The sequence below is a fragment of the Periplaneta americana genome, chromosome 2, assembly GCF_040183065.1.
Source record: "Periplaneta americana isolate PAMFEO1 chromosome 2, P.americana_PAMFEO1_priV1, whole genome shotgun sequence".
Lineage (NCBI taxonomy): Eukaryota > Metazoa > Arthropoda > Insecta > Blattodea > Blattidae > Periplaneta > Periplaneta americana.
Genome location: NC_091118.1, coordinates 102057226 through 102075285, shown reverse-complemented (window position 1 = coordinate 102075285; position 18060 = coordinate 102057226). Strand labels below are relative to the sequence as shown.

Sequence of the window (18060 nt, the reverse complement as noted above, 5' to 3'; positions counted from 1 at the left end):
TAAATTTTGCCGTGTAAGAACGTGAAAATAACGTATTTACACGCACCCATTTTTTATCCTAAAATTCAGAAAAAAGAACTGGCGAATATAATACGCACCTGTGCCAAAAACCACTAAAGATTAAAATTATATTATCAAGACAGGTTATAAAGGCTATACATCATTCATTCTCATTTGCAGTATCAGAACTGGAACTTCCGGTAAACAGGTCTGGGTTGATGTGAGAACATTGATTGACAATGACTAACGTCATGCTACTCTTTCGTCAGTAATTAATGGTAAATTCTTTTGGTTTAGTTAAAGACGCGCAATTGTGAGAATTGTATCCATTAAATCTCACAATAAAAGAAAAAATGTTACTAAGGAATTGTAGTAACTTAGTTAAAAATATTATTCTTATTAGTGATTGTTGTCAAAAACGGACAAGAAATTACGAATGAAAAGTGTACAAAAGACGAGAAAACACGAATTCGCAGGGGCCGTTTCTGTCAGTTGTTTCCACCATATCTCGTACCAAATAGTGTGTTAATTTTAATTTGTTCGTGTCTGAGTACGAATATAATACATACCTAGGTTTTAAGACATTTTGTATATAAAAAAAAAGGTGTGTATTATAATCACGTAAGTACAGTAAAATATGTATTCACTGTTAATATTGACAATTACATTGTTAGTATTAACACCTTAGCAGTACCTACACTTTTGTATGGATGCGAAATCTAAACTATGAAACAACGAGACAAATCAAGAATCACAACAGCAGATACGAAATTTTTAAGGAAATGAGATGAATAAACTTTGTAGAATCACAAATGTAATGGACATATTCACAATGAATTAATAACTGGACCCATTTTAACAAAAATTAATAAATATAAAACTAACTGGATTCAACATTTAAGGAGAACAGACAGGGGCAGACTTCTGCAAAGGGTACAGGGCAAAAGAAATCAAGGGCGTCCTCTGAAAATAACCTGAATGACTGAGGCTGAAATGGGTCATATGATCCAATTCCACGATGGTTTGGTGATAATGATGGATGATGATGATGAAAAAAACAACAATCAATAAAGGAGTAAGATGTTCAACATTGAAACAGCAGCAAAAGGAAAGACGCTGATTCATGCCCTGGGTATTCCTCAAAGTCAAAACTATGAGATCTAATGCTTGCTCATACAAATTATCTGTGTGAGTGTTCTCCCTTAGTAAAAGCTATGCACTGTTAAGATTATTAAACTTAATTGAAACCGTGGTTCTCGATTATTGCTACTGGCACTGATACAAAAATGTTAAAACGTAAGTTAGCAATTACCAATTCAAAAAACATTGTGAGAAGACATTCAACTGTTCAACATATGATTTGAAGATATAAAATAAAAACAAACTCATCAGTACAAAGGAGCCCGAAGACAATGTTTATAGTCAAGGATGCTGACGGATTCTGAAAGAAATTTCCAGAACTCTGATATTAATTGAAGGGTACACGGGAAAAACGACCAAGGTCCATCAAAAATCGAAATTGAGTTAATAATGTTATCTTATAGTGGAAAAGAAGTACTATCATGTGGTCTAGTTAGTAATAAGAAATCATCGTTCTTGACATTCCACTACGTCAATTTCTATTAAATACACACATAACAAAGTATTAAGTGCTTAAACTTTAAAATTCGTTTTTCTCGAAACTTTCTAAAATGAACCTTGATCGTTATTCCCGTGTACCCTTCAATTGCAAATGTCACTGCAGAAAAAATTAACATAAAAATATTAGTGCTGAAACAGTTCGAGGGTACTGAAGAAACGAATTTCGGAGCAAGGGGGCTAAAAGAAGGCTATCATTAATATGAAAAACTGAATAAGAATGACATTGGGAGGACTTCATTTGTAGATGAAAACACGTATATATAGGTGAGAATTATATAATTATTTGCGTCAGAAGCCTTGAGAAAACTTCTAAAGATAAGGTAGTATAGAGATGTGTGGAAGTTCCCAGAGTGAGAAAATTTCTTTTTATTGAAGGCACCATGAACAAACATGTTTATATAAACATTCTTTGAGGCAATTAGACGTTCTACCATTTGTCCAGTGGGCAAAACAGTAACATACTACTCATGTAATAACTGTTTGTGTACATTACATCGACATTTTGTGATAACTTCACAACTCAGTACATACAGTATATTTCACATTTACATAGCATGTAACAGAAGACTATGGATCCAACATAGGTTCCTACTCGCTTTAAAAATGTCGGCTTTCTCACTTCCTGTTGTCAAGTTAGTGATCTCAGTAGGTTTGAAATTTGTGGTTTACGCAACCAAAAGTGGCATGTGACATCAGCATTCTATGTCACACATATGTATATTGCACATCTACACAGCATATAACAGAAATCTGTGAAGGGAATACTGATTCTTGCCCTCTTTAAAAAATGGGAGCTTCCAGTCTCCTGATACGGAGTTAGCAATCTTTGTTTTCCTTGTGCACACATCGATAATACTACCATCTAGTCATAATAGCTTTAGGCACCTCACTAAAAAATGTAGGTCGCTATTTCAATTCTTAATTTATGTACCGACTTTTCCTCATATTTTGAATTTTATTTTTGTTATTCAAAAGTGCCATTGTTTTGGAATTGCCAGTTATTTGGATGTCAGATACAATGGATTCCACTGTATTTTCTTGATTCATTGTACTTATTAAATTAAGTTGTTCATTACTAAAATCCAGGGCAGAATAATTGTATGGTAATATAGCTACAGAGTGTCCCATTTATCTTGACCACCGAAGATAACTTCGTATACAAGCACCAAATGAAAAATTGTTTCATACAAAAGTGTACAACTGACTGGGGGAAATAATACTCTTGGGGAGGAAATATTGTAGCGTTATTTATTAATGATATATGAGTACTAGCATTGTTTTTTTAAATGACACCATGTATTTATTATACAGTATTTCAATTAAGTTTGTCAAGACCTATCCAAAAAATGTATCATTCTAAAAACAGAACATTAATAAACGGAATGAAGTTATGTTGGAAAGAGTGGGTGAAGAAAGAATGATGCAGAAACTTATCAGAAAGAGAAAAAGGAATTGGTTGGGTCACTGGCTGAGAAGAAACTGTCTACTGAAGAATGCACTGGAAGGAATGGTGAACAGAAGAAGAGTTCGGGGCAGAAGAAGATATCAGATGATAGAGGACATTAAGATATGTGGATCATATGCAGACACCAAGAGGAAGGCAGAAAATAGGAAAGATCAGAGAATGCTGGGTTTGCAGTGAAAGACTTGCCCATGGACAGAACATTTATGTATATGTAATAAACGGAATGTTATTTTATGCTTTGACAGCATGGTTCCTGTGCATAGTACGTACAAAGGAAGTGGTTTGATTAAGTTGGTGTAAACAATACGTAGTAGAGCTACATTGCAGATACCCAGGATCCCCTCCACGTAGCTTTGGTTTACAGTAAACATATGAACTCAAATGTAGCACAGACCACTCACTCAGTCATCAGTGTTCAGCGGAATAAAATCAAAGCTAGGTGTAATGGGTTACACTACACTGAGTATCATCTGCAATGTACTACATATTGTTTACACCAACTTAAAATCAAATCACTTCATACTATGTATAGGAACCATGCCGTCACGGCATCAAGTAATGTTCTGTTTATTAACGTTCTGTTTATCAGAATGGCCCACTGTGATACATTTTTGAAAAAGTCTAGACAAGCTTAATTGAAATACTGAATAGTAGATACATAATATAATTTAAAGAAATAGTGTTAATACTCATATCTCATTAATAAATAATGCTACAAGATTGCCTCTTGTGATGATGTGAGGTTTTAGTTCCTCACGACTAGATGGCACCTCTGGTATTAGTTAGTACGCATTTACGCTAGATGGCGTTTCCCATTTTGTTTGCTGTCTATGCCCGCTAGGTGGCATAATTGTGTTTTCGCCTCGGCTGGGTCCGAGATTAACCATCCTTACATGAGAATTGAGATGAGCGACCGGATTGGCCGGTTCCAAGCTTAACGGATTTTTTCTTGTTTGCTTGGCGAGCTCGTTCTTGGAGAGATGGGTCAGTACCTCTGAGAGAGGAGTCGACGACAGTACGTCTGAGAGAGGAGTGCACTACAGGACGTCGGAGAAGAGAGTTGACGACAGTACCTCTGGGAGGGGAGTTGAATGCAGGACGCGTCAGAGGAAGGTCGACTACAACACGGGGTGTTGGAGAACAGTCGACAGGACGTATTCTGAGAGTCGCATCGCTGCAGTGAACTTTGAGTTGGAGATATCTACACGTGGGACCGGTGTGTCCGCTCAGATTGGAGATCGTGCATTGCTGAGTACACGAAAGCACTGTTTTGTGAATATGAGAGTCATCCGGCGGCTATGTACTGGAACGGATTGGTGTATCCGTTTAGAGTGGAATCCTCTGGGAGTGAACCACTACGTTGGAAAGAAGGCAGCAGTAATGTGATTGGGAATCACAATTTCTACGGGGCGGTGCACGTTGATGGTGTACTGACTACACGGTGTCGGGGATGCCGGAGTCGAGTTAACCACGGAACGTCACACGCCTGTGTCACGAGTTATTTATGGACTGTCAGCGGTGCCGAGGTATGTGCTGGGCATAGAACGCTCGGTACGCCGGAACATGCTGTCAGAGTGTGGACTTCTACTCAGGCCGGAGTGATACATTTCAGGTTTTGTTACGGTGCAAATGATATGGAGGTATGTACTCAGTTTTATGCTAGAGGTGAAAGTACGGTTACTCCTGTTAATCTGGAAAGACATGTGTGCCAGCAAGATAAGTACGCGTTTACCCGAAGTATGTGTTGGACTTTCGTGGCGGAGTTATGGAGAAGAAGAATGGACGTCCTTCCTAATTGTAGTGTTCGCTAGATTTCCATCAAGATTCATTAGTCATCTCCTCACTCATTTTAGTATAGTAATATGTATCACAGTTTTACCATCGTTAGTTTTAGTCTTTCATTTAGCATAGTTTTATCATTGTTAAATTTTAGTTTCTCATTTAGTATAATAAATCATCATTTAATTGTTAATGGTTTATTATTTGTTATCTATTCACTCCCATGTAACAACGAGACAACTTGGAGGTGCTTCGATAGAAGCACGATCCACGGCCTTAGGGAAATAGGACATGACGTTAAAGCTTAGAGACTGGATGACGTCAGTATTATTTCCTCCTTTTAGTTGTACACCTTTTGTATGAAACAATTTTTCATTTGGTGTTTGCATACGAAGTTACTTTGAGTGGTCAAGACACTCTGTGTACACATGTACGAAGTTAGAAGAAATATAATCTAATAATTACTAATTATTACTGTATCAAATGTAAACTATTCTTAGAGCAACAAATGTGATGCATTTCTTTCTTTATTCTTTTCTCAACTCTTACCATGTAAATTATATCCTATAAAATCAATGCATGTATGCATATTAAAAATAAAGATGTAAACTGCACTTCTAATAAATAAATAAGAGTTCTACATCATTTTGGTACGGAAAAAATGACTAAATTTCACAAAAGTTAGCACACAAATAGGCCTAATCAACATCATAGAATTTTCATTTAGGAGTGGCATTCATTTATACATACTCGATTTCCCCCTTTAACATATTTTTTCAAAACTTGTGTCAGTTTCAACAGTATTAGTTCCTCACAGATACTTCGAAATAGAAATGCTTCTGGTGTGTTACACATCACACACGTCAAATGATTTTAATTCAAGAGTACTCAAACTCAATGAAAGTGATGTGTAATAGGAGAAGCAATGTACTATAAAAATGGGAGAACAAAGTTATTGTAGTATTAATATCATCCACACCAACTTTCTCCTTAATGAACTGCATTCCATTTAAAATAGCCTCCCATTTCATGAGACACCTGTGTATGGTCAAGCAGATAACATACTAAAAACTGAAATTAATGAGGAAAATATTTATCACAATAATGAAAACATCACGTTCAAATCAAGCAAAAGTATCAAGAGTAAAAAGTAACACCAAGAGAGATTGACTTAAGTTTGACTTAAGTTTTTTATATGATTATACTGTAGATCTACATTTGTACAAAGAAAAACGAAAACTTCTACATTCAGCTTGGTACTTCAAAAATCTCGGAGGATGTGAAAATCAAACAAAACACTGATGAATTACTGCCTGTGGATCTTGTGCATATGACATGACGCAACCTTTATTTTTCACACTGTACGGCTGTACACATCTCATGTTTTCTGAAGATTCCTGTAACTTTCAATAACTGTAATTGAAATTCATTTCAATGAATTCGTGGAAAATATGACAATACTGCAACCATAATCTACAACACACAAATGAATATCAATGGTACAAAAAGTACTCAACAAAACAGAAGCCTGTGAACAAACAAGTAATTTACCATATTCGCCATTTAAAATTCAGTATGCAACAAAACCGTTTCAAGTTACAATAAAATTCCATTCACAAATGTACTGAAACTCTTGCAAAAATTTATATACCATGAGAGAAACTTACTAACATCAAATTATAATAAAATCTTTTTTTTTTTTTTTTTTTGTTACTTTTTCAACTGTATGTACAGGTAGTTTAAATATAACTTTTCTTTTTCCAAATTAAAACTTGCAAGGGTTTCATCTAATGATTTTCTTCACCAAAGTTGGTAAGAATTAGAATTCAAATATATTTACAAATGAGAAAATAATGTTTGTATGCTGCATGTACTTTTCACACACATTTTCAGATGTTTCTGCAAATATAAATATCAAACTAGCAATAGTTGCAACAGATCAAAAAAGGAAAACTGTTCTATTATTAATATATCACATAAGAAAAATACACCTGAAAAACAAGAGTGGTAATAATATGTGTACATAAGAATAAAAGTAAACAGAACAGATATTTAAAGGAAGAACGAGTTCAGAAAATGATAAATGAAGCACTACCAATTTACTTAAATGTTCTTCGAATTACAAGCTATAGGTACCAACATTTTCTCTCCTTCACTGCGTACAACTGCCTATAGAGTTTGGAATTAATGCTCCGTAACTTTAGTTAGTATTATTTGGACACTAAAGTGTGTTAGTTCTTAGATAAACATAATTCATTGCAAGATGAGGCCAAAGTTAATTTTGGTGTGCAGAATGAAAACGGCAATGTATCTAGGACAAAATCAGAAACAGTACACAACACTAACCATGAAGATATTAAACATTTCAATATCCATTAAATGTTAAAACAATGAAATACAGGCTGTTATTTGTGCACGAGACTTTCTCTAGTGTGCAGATTCTGTGTATTATAACAGAAATTTCAATCTACAATTATTACTAGCAATGATTTATTCAAAAGTAATGGTGAAAAGAGTTTAAAGTGTATTACAATAGCAGAGAAAAATATCCAAAAGTAAATGGTTGCTAGAATAACCACTTCCTCCTAATTTCATTACAAAATACATTCAACAAATATACATGAACATTTCCAAAATGTTACAATGCAGGAAACTGAAAGAGACCACAAAGACACACTGCCATGAGGGACACCAATAACAAACTGTAAAGTATACATTTAATGTTAGTGTACGAGTAATTTTTTTTTATAAAATGTCAACCTTTTTCTCATTACTCATCAATATCATCATTAGAGCAGCTCCTACCACCACCACTACTTAGAAATTAGTTGAGAATGAGGAACCAACCACCAGTACCAAACTGCCTTCGAAGATTATGAGAATAAGTCTAACAGCAAAAAAAAAAAACCGAATTAATGTAGTACGAATAACTGTGACTTATTATACTATTTTTTTACCATATTTAGTGGTGGTGTTTGTGGTTGTGGTAGTGGTAGTGGTAGTGGCAGTGGTAGTGGCAGTGGTAGTGGTAGTGGTAGTGGTGGTAGTAGTAGTAGTAGTAGTAGTAGTAGTAGTAGTAGTAGTAGTCAGGAGCAGCAGCAGCAGCGGTATTGACCATAGTAGTAGTGGTTGTGATGGTGGTAGTGGTAGTGGTAGTAGCAGTTCAGTTTTTGTAGTAGTGATATAGTACAGTAAAAACCCCTCTTTAACATTCCCGTTTTTAGGAATTCCCATTTTTAAAGAATGATCTGTTAACTTCCAGCCAAATTACCATAAGAATAATGTAATTGATTCCTGCCTTTAAGGAATACTTTTCAAGTGGATTTTGTGATAATGAAGCCAGAAATATCAACTCGACTTTCAATAGTCGATAGTACCAGCATATTTGATAGCACATCTCAATTGATAGTAATGCAACATTATGTGGCAGCATTAATTCTTTATCGATCATTATCCTCTTGTTTTGCCTTGCTTTCACGGAGTAGTTGCTTTGCTGCTTTGTTCTCGAGAGTTGTGTGGATCCTGTTTCCAAATTCTTTTTTTTTTTTGTTAGTTTATGCTGTTCATGCAGCATTATAATGACAACTTAATGGAAGAAATTAACTATCGAACAGAAAGTAAAAGTCTGGATGTTAGGCTACCCTCAAGAAACACTATTGGGTATGACAAAAAAAAGCATGGTTTGCTAACTACTTCATTATGAGGAATAATGAAGAAGAAAAAATTAATTTTCAGTGCTGAGTTTCAGTGTGGTTCAGGTTCAACCAAACAGAAAAAACATTTGTGCCTCACCACTTGAAAAGTTAGAAAATATTATAATGAAATTTATTGTAAATGATGATAGGCCTAATTAAATGGTTATAATGTTTGGCATATAACACACACATTAGTACTAGTTATTTTAGCCTTTCCTTCCCATTTTATGTAAATTCCCTTTTAAGGGAGGGGGGGGGGAAGTAATCCCTCAGAGATTTATTAAAAAGGGATTCTACTGTAGTAGGGTAATCTTAACCAATTTGATTACTAATTATGGCTGCTGCAAAATTGGCAGGTGTTGTTACTATGTCATTCAAATTGTTTGGAATTAACAGTCACAGGATACAAAATTACAAAGGCAATTCGGCAATGAGAAATAATGGCTTATTCATGTACATTAAGTACACTAATGGTAGGAAAAAATGACAGACAGTGATATTTATTCGAATAGCCTGCTAGGCCATACAGTTGCAGAGTAAATTTCACACATTTTTGTGTATTGTTACAACTCTCATTTCTGCATTGTAACATACTACAGTATACATATATGGAGCAAAGCAATTAATAGAACCGAATATTTCATAATTTGTAATTAGAAAACTGTTGCTCCAAATAACGCCTGAGTCAGTAATATGACAGATTACTCTCTGTCCAGGGTTACCATACATCCTCTTTTTAATCTAAAGAAAATCCGTCCTGGTGGGTTTTAAAAGGAGGTACGATTGTCAGGGATTTTACGTGAAAAGTTATGAACAAAAAAACCACAAGATGTCGTGTCAATCGAATGATGTTCTTTGAAACCAGACATGCTTCATGTGATATATCGCAAATATAATATCTCTGCTCCAGTAATGCCAACATGTTGTTGTTTTCTAATGCCAGGCGTTTGACAATAAAGTCATTTGACCTCTTGCACTCCAATATTTTTCAAAGATATTATCATGGCCAGCCACTGAAGCAGAGATTTTGAGGTGTTCCGAATCCATTTCTTGGTTTGAGTTGCACAATGGGCAGTTAGGGGACTGATATATTCCAATTCTATGCAGGTGTTTGGCCAAACAATCATGGCCTGTTGCCAATCTAAATGCAGCTACAGACGATTTTCGTGGTAAATCGGGAATTAACTGTGGATTTTGATGCAGAGAGTTCCATACAGATAATACAGATTTCTCGTGGGCTTGAGTGGCAATGTTCATTGTCTTTTTGTCTGGAGTAGAAGTTAGTCATCTGGTTTGCATGCTGTTCTGTGTTGAGTTGGGTGATGAGTCGAGCTATTCTGAATCAAATATTTTTTACATCGTAGTCAGTTCGAAGTTCACAAGTACGGTATGCTAAAATCAGTGGCGTGTGGTGATAAATAATCCTGGTGGTGCACAAATATTTATTATAATTATGATAATATTATTACACCCTATTATTATTATTATTATTATTATTATTATTATTATTATTATTATTATTATTATAGATACTAACTACGACATAACTATTAACATATGTTATATAGATAGATTTACGTAATTTTGTTAGTCAAGAAATTGCAGTTAATCATTTTCCTATGTAGGTCCATTAATAGCAAAGTAAAGTGTTCAATTTCTATTGCAGCTCACTGTAAATAATATTGTTTTCACTATATTGCGTTTTATAACACAGTTCACAAGCATTCAATACGTCTGTCATCTCATCAGCCTTAACTGCTAAAAAGTCAGCAGCATTATTCATTTCTTTGAAATATCATCATGGCATACATCCAAAATGGCTTGAAGGATTTCGTTCTGTATAGTGTTTGATGTGCTTTTAAACACTGTTGCTCTTTCCAAATGTTCCTTAAGAGTGCTTCTAATTCAGAACTGAAATTGACGAGGCCAAGAAAAATACTAGCGATTAAAGATGAGTCTCCGTCATTGTGACCTCTTAAAGCCAACTCAAAAGGTAGAAACACATTATTGACACGGCACGGCACAGAATGTGATTTCCTGTGCTGTCACGTTCTGCATTCAATGTGTGGTATTCGTTTTCTCCATTTATTTACGTTGCTTAGAATCACACTGTTCCTACGCCATGGACGCCACGTCCTCTCCAGTGCAGCACTCGTGCCATTATGTTTAGATTTTCTGTTGCACCAGACATCGGTGGATGGTGGAGAGCACGTGCAGATTCATTATGGAGTAGTACATGATTGAAAAAGTAAATCAACATGAATTTTTGTATAATTTAAATGCTCCAATTACAGAGACTTGAACATGAGAAACATAGAATTTTAGGAAATGGGAAGAGATTTGAATATAAGCGGTGAATACTATAATGATGTCAATTTATACAGTATTAGTAACTAAATCATAGATTGAACTAACCTTTTTATTTCCATTATTATTATCATTATTATTATTACTCTTATTATTATAGTAATAGTAGGTACAGCAGTATAGATGTGACCATACATATTGAAAATGCATATTAACCATAAATATTATTAACGACTACAACAATAACTGTATCTTAATTTTGCGATCTACTTCGACGAACAACTTTAACGACAGGGCAAGAAGAAGGCAATGAAAAAACACAGCAGCAGTTGCAATAAAATTATCGCATCCTTTATCCGCTCCATCAAGTTTTTATATATTTCCACCACAGAATGACGTTCTACGAACTGCAGGACCATCCCCATCAACAACACAAGACATAAGTACAGGTACGCTCACAAATTGTGAGCCAATAATTTAAAAATGATCATTATCGTTAAACTATTATCAGGGTTCTTTCAGTTGTACAACAATGGACGTTATTCTAGAAGCCACTTCACGTAGGTGTGAAACTTCATTGAAATATTATAATAAAGAGTTGTCTAGTTTAGTCAACTGTCCGAAGACAGGTCTGAACCTCACAAATGATACCAACAAGACACTACTTATGGAGAAACTAGGCCAGGAGATAATGGGGTAGGTGGCCAGTTCCTTTCCCCCCTCCATTGCATACGTTGACGACTAGATACATATTACATTAATCAGACTTCAGATGCATACAAACAATTGTTCTTCCTCTGACACAATCGTCAAGTGAGATGTACTGCCTAATAATAGATGTACAGTAGTGGCAAAAAAAAAGGACCGACGGAATAATCAAAGTCCCCGAAATGAGCCACTGCGCATGCCACGCCTGCATTCACAAATAGCGAGTAATCTATTGAAATTGTTGTAGTTTCGACTGCTGACGTAGCCCATTTCGAAAGCCATTAGAAAATAAGACGGTAAAATTCATGTTCTGGGAATAATAAGCTAATTAAGTAGTAAAATATCGATGCAATCGAAAAGTATTGGGAATAAATTTGAATAAGGAACAAAAAAAGTTTCCTTCCCAGGCAGGATTCGAACCACGAAAGTCTTAGTTGCCAGTCCATCATACTGTCACTGTGAACAAGGCTCTGAAATCAGCTACAAGGGTCAGTCCGGTTTTTTTTTTTTTGCGACTACTGTCCATATCAGACAGAACCTGAATCAGAAGTAATTAAAGAGTTTTATTATTTAAATTTATAGCATGTATTCACTTTAAACATACGACTAATTTTTCTCCAGTGTTCACTGCTGTTCGAAATTGAGTGTTCTGTTTCTATATTTTCTCTTTTATTAGATTGTAAATAAATTCAAATTCTTCTTGATTCATTCTAAAGTTCATATGAAAACACTGTTCCCGTTGTTTAAACAAAGTGTGAAATTCACCAAATTCCTCCGGTTTCAAGTTTATGTCATGTGCCCACTTCCAGCACTTTTCTCCTGAATGATAATAGCAGAAGCTGCATTTTCGATGTCTTCTTCAAACCCTGAAGAACTGCTGGAACTACTAATCCATTCACATTCCATCTCTGCTACAGAAAATCTACTGAATAAAAGAGCTACTGAACAGATTGTAAGTATGAAGTGACATGGCGTGGCGATAATGTGCACGCAACGCGACACAGCATGTGCCTTCCAATTTATATGATCTCGCAGGAGAACACATGCCGTGGCAATAGTGTGATTCCACCTAAAAGCTCCACAAAACCGCAAGCACATATCTGTTCTTGGTAACTTTATCATTGTGAAGTTCGACAGTCTAATTGAATTCAATTGTGTCTGTATGTTTGTTTGACCCAACACTGCTAATTTAACATTATTGTTGATGTGTGCAGCTGAAGAACCGTGTTTCTTAATTCTTTCATTCATGTGCTTCAAATCAATCATACCTGCAGAACGGTAATCAAAATTATTTTGTTACTACGCACAGTCCTAAATTCAAACAGAAAAATAAATAAAATTCATAAAACGTACTTATTTTTGTCAATGAATGTTCGCCGTCAAACAATAGGCAAGGAAAACAAAATACAGCGTCTTTTATATTGCAGTCGCATATTGTGTTTTTGGTAAGTCCGAATGTTGAATTTTCTTGCCACTTCTCTATTACTGTTCTTCGTCACTTACAATTTTAATTCCCATGTACGTCTACTCATCTTCTTTATTTTTTCTTTTCGTGTAAAAGTCTTACAGAAAATTACACATTTAAACGATTTTGGACACTATTCATTGCAATATTTGTGATGGAACAAGCTAACAACTACTGCAGACAGCTTGAGAACACTTCTGAAAGTGCTCCTAATCCCTCTTACGCACACTGTACTGGCTCCCTACCATGCTCCAAAGCCTGCCAGTGAAACACTACTACTGCGCATGCTCCAATGGAACAGTGTGCCGCAAGTGTCGAGCGGTAAACGTAAGTCCCAGGCGTCAACAAGACCAGTACACGTGCAGCGTTATTTTTACATAGTATTATAATAAAGAATTATGTAGCTCACATAGTCTATTGCAGCTCATTGATATAACTTTAAAAACATGTGTTATTTGAAGAGGTGGTGCAGTGCTCCTGTGTTCCTTAAGAGAAATCGCCACTGGCTAAAATAGAAATACAAATTTACGGATGAAATGAAGGAGAAGTTGAACTGTTTTCGAAATGGACGAAATGATTTTGTGATTTCAAAGGGTATACATATTGATGATGCTAAGTGTTTTGATGATTTTGTCATTTTCAAAGATATGTGAAACAAAATGAAACTAATTCAGAGTTCTCCTATTTGCTGTCTCATGAAAAATGGGCGAGATATTTCAGTGTGGACAACAACGCCAATGAGTTCTTAAAAGTTAGTTCAGTTTTGTTTTTCAATTCCAGCACACAATGGGAATGTTAAGCAAGCGCTTTCTCTCATGCGAAGCCAATTGATAAAAGGACAGACCAGAATGACACAAGAATCTGTGAAAAGTATTTTAACAGTTCAGTACAACTTTAAAACATGAGTTGTGAACAGTTTCATTCACACATAAAGAAGTGCCCAGACCTGTTGAAAAAAATTGGATGCACTAAGAAGTATTCATGGGCGCAGTGAATGAGTGATGTAAAATGAAAAGGTATTTTCATGTGGGTACACCTCAATATTAAAAGTGCAAGGCATATTTATTTGTAATTAATCTTAGTAAGTAAATATTAAAACAAATTTTTATGGGTGTCCTCTTTTTTTACATCACACAATATCATAACACTGGCTCCATCAATCACAACTACATGAGAATCACACAAGGACGTCAATCTTGCACCTCCACCTCACTGTGGTCAACCAGCCAACATTGGACTACTCCCACCTTATGGATTGGCGACTGATCGTACTGAAAAGAATAACCCCACTGAAACACATCTGTCATATTGAAGGAACCATCACCTCTGTCAGAATATGGAGATATTGGGCACCATTCCACCAACCACCAATCCTGTGGATATATCAGATTCCGCACAAGGACATCCACCCCCACATGGACACACAAGTGTGCACACTCTTTCACACATTTTGCATTACATTGGGTACCTTTGGGCAAAAAACTTGTACCCATCAACTGTTCACTGAAGAAAACACGAAATCGTCTGAGAAAATTACATTTCCCAGTTCCAATCCACATTATCTTGAGCAAACACGAACCAAGAGAGTCTATGGTCCTCTGACAGCCACTTCTTCACAGATATGCTTTTACATCTGAGGCCAATGACCTTCAGATGGTTTCTTGCGGTTCTCAAACATCAGGAAAAAATTACTGCTGCATCTCAGTTGGGTGAAATTGAGGAATGACTTTCCACAACCAGGTCTACCAGCATGGTGTCTTCAGCTTGGGTTCAAACACGCCACAATCCTGACCCTCGTTTATGAGTAGAAATTCCAGATGACCTGTAGTGTGCTACCAATATTGACCAATGACAGCTGGAATTCTATAGTGACAAGATGCAGCTGAACTTGAAACATTTCCATTTTCGGCCAAGAAATCACTCATTCACGAACGAACTCCCTGTGGCAAGGCACAATTACATAATAAATCGCGAGATAAATGAGTGTTTTGGCTAAAACCAAACAGCTGATTACTAACGACAAATGCACCATAAAACAAAATGAGTCACTCAGACACAGTGATGCAGTGTTAGTCAAATGGGAGATTGTTTATAACACATTATGAGTTTTTTTAGGGGGTTGGGATTAGGTCAGAGTGGCATATTTAAATTAAACAGTTGTTAGAAACGTAAATCGCCTTAATAATAAGACCAATATGGGAAAAACAATAATGGAATAAAAATTAATTACGTGAAACTAAACACAAACTCATAACAAAAAATAAATCAAGCAATAAATGGGACTCGAACACTGTAACTTTCGTTTCATAGTCAAACATTATACAAATAAGTTACCACACACTTCGAGTACAAGCCTTTGCTAATGTCCTTTTCACATGTATGCACAGTGAATAAATAATGCAGACACCTGGAAAATTACTCGTTGTTAAATTCTGACAACAGCTGAACAGGTTTAGGTTCGTTGTAAAGGCATAGGACGGAAAACAGTAAGTGGAATCATAAAAATAGCATGGTACAACATTTCAGTAGAGTTGTGTCTCATGGCCACCATGAAGATGTGTTCAAGCTAGTCATTTTTTCTTTCCACAAGAGCACATTTGTACAAAATCAATTACATTTATCAACTTAAATCATGCAATATATATAAAAAAAAATAAAATGCCTTACTTTTTAAATTATAAATAATGTATTTTTGTTACGCAAAAAAGACGACAGGCTGCCATGAACAAAGTCCCCTTCGAAAGACTTCTGTTAATTTCATGAGAGCTTAGCTTTACACGTGAAAATATTTCTTATGCAAGACTGTTCTCTTTTTTTTTTTCTTCTTCCCCCCCCCCCTCCTGTCTGTTTATAGATCAAGTGTTATAACTAATCTATAACAAAGTTATATTCAAGGGGTAAAATAATCATTTCCCTACTCATGTGAACCAGGCGCTGCTCAAAGTTGACTTAGACAAATCCACACAACAGGAAATTGGTCACTTTTTGTGTCTAAGGCTGACAATCTGGAAAATTAAAGTTCAACTAATCTGGATATAAACTGAATACTTTCGCTTGCATATATCTTCCTAATGCTAATTCAAGAAAGAAAAATATAAACAGTACCGGTAATATCATTTGTAACATGACGAACAGACTGAAGTGTTGTGAAATGTGTAAACATTATTTAGTATGTATCAACATCGTGACATCTTTTTTTTTTTTACTTGGGCCACAACTGGATGTACAAAATGTTGTTACTTTTTGTCCGAATGATGGGACAGCTGCACAAAAGTGAAAATTATAATTCTTGACACTCAATACAGTATTAATTTTTTTTTTTCATCATGAATAAAGTAAAGTGATTTTATACTGTGTATATCATGCTCAGCAGTTCCTGGTGCAAGTGTTTATACCAAATTTTGCAAAATTTTCAGGAGTGTTTACAGACTTGCAGAACTGACGGTTTCTTCCTGTGTATATATTTCATGTTACTATGCAATGTTCCTGATGTATTTGCCACATTCGTTTATGTACCAATTGTCCTTCCTCCAAGGCTATTCATGAATGATTCATCATTTTTTTTCCAAGACAGGATGTTGGCCCAGCATTTAACCTCCAATTCTCTTTAATGACCAGGTAAATAACCTTGACAATGAATTAAGTAAGTACAATATGGACATCATGACCCTACAAGAAATTAAATGGTCAAAATTCAGATACAGTATCCTTAAAGATTATTCATTTTATTGTGGACCAAACAATGAAAGACACCTCACTGACACAAGATTTGCGATAAAAATAAAATAACAAAAGCAGTCATTCTTTAACAATATATCATTAATATCTATTGATTTACAGTGGACATCGTGTAATCAGCTTATAGCTGGACACACATATTAAGAAGTAGTTTAAGATCTATTTATGCATATATGGCCAGTTTCTGGAACGTCATATCTATTTGATAGCACTATTTCTGTAAAGTCTTTCTGAAACATCAGATAGCAGTTATTGACTATATAAACCTTTCCATAACTTATCTGAAGCTAAATGACCAGATAACTCTTTATGTATTCGATAGACGTTCAATATGGCGAATGAATGATGTTCAAAGGAATGCAGCTCGTAGGACTATAATTAATATATACTTTATTTAAGGAGTAAAATTACATTTTTCATGTTTATGTTGGACTGTGACAATAATTATATAAAGTTAATTATAATTTCAGTAACATTGAAGAATAATGCCGGATAACCATTTTTATATTCTTCCATTACATTTTAAATGATTATCTTAAATTAAGCTAAGTTTTATCTTTAGATATATGGAGAAACCCCATCAAATTGACGTCAGTTTTCAAGACTTTAGCTTTTGTATTATACTTTCATCCTTACAACAGTTATAAGAGGCTACATAAAGGGTGTAATCCTAAAAAGTGTTAAACAAATATCTGTGAGGTTAGTGGATCAAGCACATGCATTTTCTATATTTTTTCTTATAGTCCTTTTCTTTCACTGTATTCTTTAATTGTTCAAATATTTCTGTCAGCTCTCTTCAGTCCTATATTTATTTTACTATTGTCAAATCTGATGACATCCTGTAAGTACATGCAAACTTCAGAAACATAAATAGACGACAACCTTAGAATTCTTGAAATATAAGAACAGAAAAGTGCAAGTTATACAAAAAATATTTCCATAACTAGATTCTTTAAAAAAATCGTAAACATTTCTTTCACGATTAGTTGTCATTATTACATGGAGTAATTACATACAATCAGTGTTGCAACTCCAATTCATGAAAGGCCTTAAAGAAACTGTGCTCAAGTCGTTCAATATCTGTATCATTGATGATGAATATTATGTTTTTGTCCTGTGAGAAGCTGAAAATTCGATAAATTTCTATATCAACAGCAATAAATATCTAATATTTTGTAAGCAAATTGAAGTTCAAATTCACTAAGTTTGCAAGACTACTCAAATCAAACTAGAAACACATGTTACTATCAAGTGGCCAAATT

At 35.0% G+C, this 18060-nt stretch overlaps 1 long non-coding RNA gene across 2 annotated transcripts in view; it reads right to left on the bottom strand.

The window, feature by feature from the left end:
• Positions 1-1224: 1224 nt before the first annotated feature.
• Positions 1225-18060, bottom strand: part of LOC138694478 (uncharacterized) — a 44418-nt gene continuing 27582 nt past the window's right edge. Inside the window, exon 6 of one of the 2 annotated variants that reach the window (XR_011330951.1) lies at positions 1225-6282. This is a non-coding gene — a long non-coding RNA (uncharacterized lncRNA). Of the gene's footprint in view, positions 6283-8418; positions 15001-18060 lie in introns of those variants that run through there. The other variant, XR_011330948.1, reaches the window with a different exon arrangement.